We start from the raw sequence: 6,000 nt of genomic DNA, 5'->3' as shown, positions 1-6,000 counted from the left end.
GTCGTGCTGGGGGTGAGCTTAAAAAGTTCACTGGGACTCCTATGAAGGCACCAAGTCATTATCCTAGGTGCTGAGTGCTTTCCTTGTAAGTATAGATTATAAGATTCTCATTTCTTAGAGATTTATGACTAGTAGATAAAATTTTTTGACGTATTTTAACAGTTTGGCATAAAAAATATAAGATAGTTTCTCAAATGAAGTTTAAATTTAGCAGGAAAAAATTTCTTTATCAGAATAATTTTTATGCTGAGCAGTCTTGTACTGTAGAAAAATACATTAGATCCCCACTTCATAGGCAAAGTAATTCAGAAGCATGGACAAAATCCTCTCTAACCTAAAATGCATTTGTGCATTTTGGGAAAGCGCAGATCTTGATTCAGCAGCTCTGGTGCAGGACCTGAGATTCTGCATTTCTAACAAGCTTCCAGGGAATACCTCTGTTTATGCTACCCTGTAGGTAGCAAATCTCTGAGCTAATCAGAATTGTTAATGCACAGAAAAATACATGGGAGATGCACATTGAGAAACACACAAAATCTATAACGCTAGTCACTTTTACTTCAAGTCTTGATGGAATATAATAGATAAATGCAAGGCACCCTCTGGGTCATGAAGTTCAACTTTCTGGGATTATATTGAAACAATTAAGAAAACAGGTCAGAATGTTTTAGTGGGGCCGAAGGGGTTGAAACGGAGAAGATAGATACTAAATGCAAGATTTCTTAGATACAACCTAATCATAAGCTCAGGACACTGTACTCCCCTGTAGCAATGTGGGCCCAGGATTGCAACGCAGTCTTCACGAAGTGGCTGAATTTAAGGGATCTCATCAATACTTAAAGCTCCAGACAAGAGGAAGCCCAGAACTCTATAATGAAAACATTCTGTGGCTGCTCAGGCCTCTAAGCTCTGCAAGGAATGGATTACTGTCAGGGGGTTTATGTTTAGGGCAATGGAATTACTGTATTTAATAAAGTCCCAAAGGGCTAGGCATTGACTTCTTAAAATGACTGGGAAGACCTTAATGCTTCATAAAGAAGAAAGAAGGGGAGGCAGAAAGGCCAAAGGCCTCTGTAAAGCTAGTTCGTGCACTGTCACCTGCTGAGGTTCTAAACATGGGATCCACGGACAGTCCTCAGAGATCTGCAAATTCCTCCAACTGGCAGATGGGCGCACACACTTCTGAGAACAGAATCCAACATTGCATCAGGATGGGTCTGCGTGTTTTTGGCTTTTCTTCTCCTTTTGTGAGTTTTGTGGTTCTATCTAATGACAAGGCCTTGACTGATCAAGGCCTTTGCAACTCCTACCGCCCTCCCCTCGCCTGGGGCATATGTAACTACAAGACTTCCATTCTCAACTGCAAATGGAAGTTTCTAGGATTCTGCCCAATGGCTTATAAATCCTGCAAATATTAAGCATGTCAGACCACTCTGAGACACCACTAGCTATGGCTCTTGAATCTTGGACTTGTAATGTCACTTGCTGAGTAATCCTAGATTAAAGTGGAAAGACAAAGCCAACGTGGGTTGGCAAGATTCATGAGAACGACAGCATATGGGCATTGACACGTCCTCTCGTCTTCCATTCCTAAGCTACAGTTCCTGTGCCTCAGAAAAACAGGTTTTTTTTTTACTTGAAAGGAAATGTATATTAAAAAAGTGGAAGTGTTTTATTGGACTCTTAAGTTAAAAATGGCATTTAACTGTAAAAATATTTCATATTTATCATCTCTTCCCACAAATGCAAATAACAGTTGCCTTAAAATACTGATCTCTGAAAAAAGTCATGTATTCACGTTGTGAATAAAAGTAGTATAGGCTCAAGAAAAATCTGTCATAATATGATATATACCACACATGGAATGTATTTCCCATTGAAGACAATCTTTCTTTCTTTCACAAATGTTTCATTTGCCATTGAAGTAAACGGAAGTTCATGAAGGTTGGCCAAACCCAGTGTTTTAACACTGTGCAGAACGTGTCATCTACTGCCAATTATCCTTGACTGCAGAGGCTACAATACCTCAGGGCCACAAGCCACAAATGCTATCTGCTTTCCCCCAAGCAACAAAAAAGCATGAAGTGACAGTCATGCTTCAAATATACTTTTGTCAGTATATACAAACAAAGAGCATGTACTCACATAAGTACTAACCCAGTAGGAGAGAGAGGACAAGATGTGTGTGGGGTATCAGAGATTAAGATGACGAAAAGAAAATTGTTTTAGGACCTTTCTTTTCCCTCATACTTAACCACAAAACAGTAATAACCTGATCATGAACCAACATGAATTGGGAATGTCTGATTGAGTCTACACTAGTCAAATAAATAGTACTAGATTAACTCCAGGTTAAATTCAACCCAACCCAACAATCTAGATTGGCTGAGAAATAGCCTACGTCAGTCCCAACAATATTTCAGATATTAAAAAATTCAATCTAGCTGTTGTTATTTTGGTAAGGTTGAAGACAACCAGTTTTAGTATTTTAAAATTGAATTTTAATTTTAACAACCTGTTAAAGAGTCATATAGACTTTGAAAAAGTTTTTTAAAACACTGGTGATGAGTCAGTTTCCTGGGTGTTAGAAATGTCACTGCTCTAACAGTCCATTCCAAAAGACCATTTAGTTAAAACCATCTTATGTCATATATCATACTGTAATTGTTATGTTTCATAAGCAGACTTACTCTATAGCTACGCTGCAGCTCTTAAAGCTACTTATCTCCCAATCTCATTCTTTAAAAAACAATTATTAGAAAAAAATTAAACCTACAGAAATAGTTGAAAGAAGAATACAACGAATGGTTGTATCCTTTTCACTTAGAGTGGCAAATTATTATTTTTCACATTTGTTTTTTACAAGTATCAATGTGAGCATAAATATCATATGCCAATTCTTCTTCTTCTTTTTTTGTTTAGAGAGGAGCTCTCTGTTGTCCAAGCTGGAGTTCGGTGGCATGCATATATATTTGGTAGAGATGGGGGTCTCACTGTGTTGCCCAGGCTGGGCTCAAAATCCTAGGCTCAAGGTATCATCCCATCTCGGCCTCCCAAAGTGCTGCGATTATAGGCGTGAGCCACACTGCACCTGGCTCCTATACCTATTTGTATGTTTTGTATGTTGAACCACTTAAGAGTGAGTTTTATTCACCATGACTCTTTGCCTTTAAGTCTTCTAGTATGCATTTTCTAAGAAAAAGGGTATTTTTGTGCACAGTCATGATATAATGATTACATCTGGGAAATTTAGCACTGTTACAATAATATTATCTGATATATATATAGTTTGAGTTTACTTTTTGCCAATTGTCCCAATATTGTTTTTTCCTCCCAAGGATGCAGGATCCAGCGTAGGATCACACATTCTGTGTAGTTGCTATGTCTCTTTACTCTCCCTCAATCTGCATCAATCCTTCCCTTTCCTTGTCTTTCATCCAATTATCACTGAAGATTACAAGACAGTTGTTCATTAGAATGAGCCTCAGTTTAAGCTTATCTGCTAGTTTTCTTATAGTTATGTGCAATATCCATTTTCAAAGCTATGTACAACACTGTTTCCCATAATACCATGTTTCTCAAGAAGAGTAATAGCATTCTCAAAGAATTATATGAAGTATCTATGCTATATATTTTTATATATTATATATATAGATAAAACTCCAGTTGTGCCTCCCTCCTCCATTTTAAATAATAAATATTCCCCCACACATTCCCAAATGTCACTGGAGGTGGGCAGGAAATACTTCCCTAAATAAACATCTGAACAGATAGGCATAGATGCAATCTGATTTTGTAATTAGTTCTTACAATTTATAGTATAAAAACGAATTTCACAAATATTTCCTTCTTAAAACTATTTTCCATGAACTTTTCTATCTATTCTAGTTCCCATTCATTGAAAACAAAACTTTTTATTTTAACATATCTCATAAGTCAGTCTATTTTCCTTGTGTCTCACTAGTCCAAATACTTCTATAGAATTAGCATTTCAATTATGCTTTTTGACAGGATATTTAATCCAGAACTCCTTCAAATTAATCTGCAGCTGTATTTTACGTCTGGATTTTGTCATGTGCTATGGAAGTAAAGCACTGGATAAAAGTCCATTAACAACAAAATGGAGAAAGAAGCAGAAAAAAATCAAGGGTGTTAGAGGTGCAAGGGTGTGGTTTTGCTTTGAGCATTCAAACAAATATTGGAGGAAAAATAATCTGACAAACTTCATAGAAATTTGTAGGAGCCCAGAAGTTGGTCCAACGCCCTTTTTTGACCTGCTGCCACTGGTAAGGAAGTTTTTTCTCTATTTAACAGATTTCTTAGATCCTGCCTACATTTCTCCAGCCACTTCCACTGATGCCAACTCAATTCCATGGCTGCTGTCTTATGATCACACAAAGTCCGTGCATCCAAAGAAAAGCGTTTCTGACTCAGGCACAAAACTCGTTTCTAGATGCAAAGTCTATCTTATTTGAGAATTCTATTTTAGAAATTTTTGGTGCATTGCATGAAATGTCTATATTAGCAGCCTTTTAAAATTGCAGCTTCGTGGTTTTCACAGGAGGAAAGTTTGGGCATGTTACAGGCTTAAGGACCAGTTTTTTTTTTCTTTAAACCAAATATATTCAATTATTAACTCAATAAATATTAGACTTGTACAATATGCTAGACCATGTGAATACTAGATTAGCTATAACCATGGATACAGCAAAGTTTCTGCTCTCAAGCAGCTTACATTTTAGTGTAATAAGCTTTTAATTTCCTAGAAGATTATTCTCATCATGTTGATTATAGTAACAATAAACAGAAAAGCCAGCCAGTCACCAGAGTGATTATCCATAAACAGTAATCAAAAGATAAAGTGAATTAATATGTAAGTGATTTTTTATTAATCCTTTCAGTAACAACACACAAAAAGTACTTAGGCAAGACTATAAAAGTATAATACCAGAAACTAAAATAAAACTACATTTCAACATAGCCTGCAAAAATCAGTAAGAATTTTAATGATGAGAATAAAAATAGTAGATAATATCTATTTTTTTAATAGGTGATATGTTATCTTACAAATGTTTTAATTCTCAAGAAAACTGTGAGAGGTACAATCGTTACCCATGTATTAAGAATAGGAATAAAGGTTTAAGGAACTTAGGCAGACTAGCTTAAATATAGAGTCAGCAAAGAGCTAACCCTGGATCCAACCACTGGGGGCCTCCAGAACTCATCTTATTAAATTACTACAAGTTATTATCTTCTTTTTATTAGAAGCAACCTCATCCCACTTACAGATATGACATGGACATTTGGCATTCAGTATTAAAAAAGACAAGTAGTGGTAGTAAGAATAATAATAATAGTAATAGTAGTGAAAAACAATTAGCACGTATTTTAAAATTGATGTTATATATGCATTAATTTATCCATTCATTTAGTTTGACTGTAGTATTTTATTTACATAGAGAAAAATACAAAAATCTATATGTATAGCTCTATTAATTGGGACAAATGTATACACTCATATAACTGTTACTCTGGTCAAGATCTAGGACAGTTCTAGGGTCCCTCAAAGTTTTTTCTGTGACCTTTCCCAGTCAATACCTATTCTATCCCCAGCCTCAGGCACCCACTATTCTGTCTCCTGTCACTGCAGATTAGTTTGGCTTGATTTTGAACTTCATATAGGTAGAATTCTTTAGTTTGTCTTTTATCCTCTTTCATTAAACAACCATAGCACCATGAACAAAGAAACAATATAACAGACTGAGATTTTACTGCATGAGGAAGTGGGCAAGTCTACATCTTCATATTATCCCATCATCATTTGAGTAGGAGTATTTTAATTTATTTCCATCCCAAGGTCCCAAGCTATACAAAAAATCAGACCCAGAAAGACAAAAAATACTAATTTCTGTGAATTCTATGTTTTAATTAGATTCCCTGTCAGCTAGTAACTTTAGAGGAAAAGAAAAATTATAGAAGTTAATTTCCACCATTGCTAAG

This window comes from Lemur catta, chromosome 17 (genome assembly GCF_020740605.2).
Source record: "Lemur catta isolate mLemCat1 chromosome 17, mLemCat1.pri, whole genome shotgun sequence".
NCBI classification, from domain to species: domain Eukaryota; kingdom Metazoa; phylum Chordata; class Mammalia; order Primates; family Lemuridae; genus Lemur; species Lemur catta.
The sequence above is the reverse complement of the archived record's forward strand: the minus strand, read 5'-3'. Positions refer to the sequence as shown.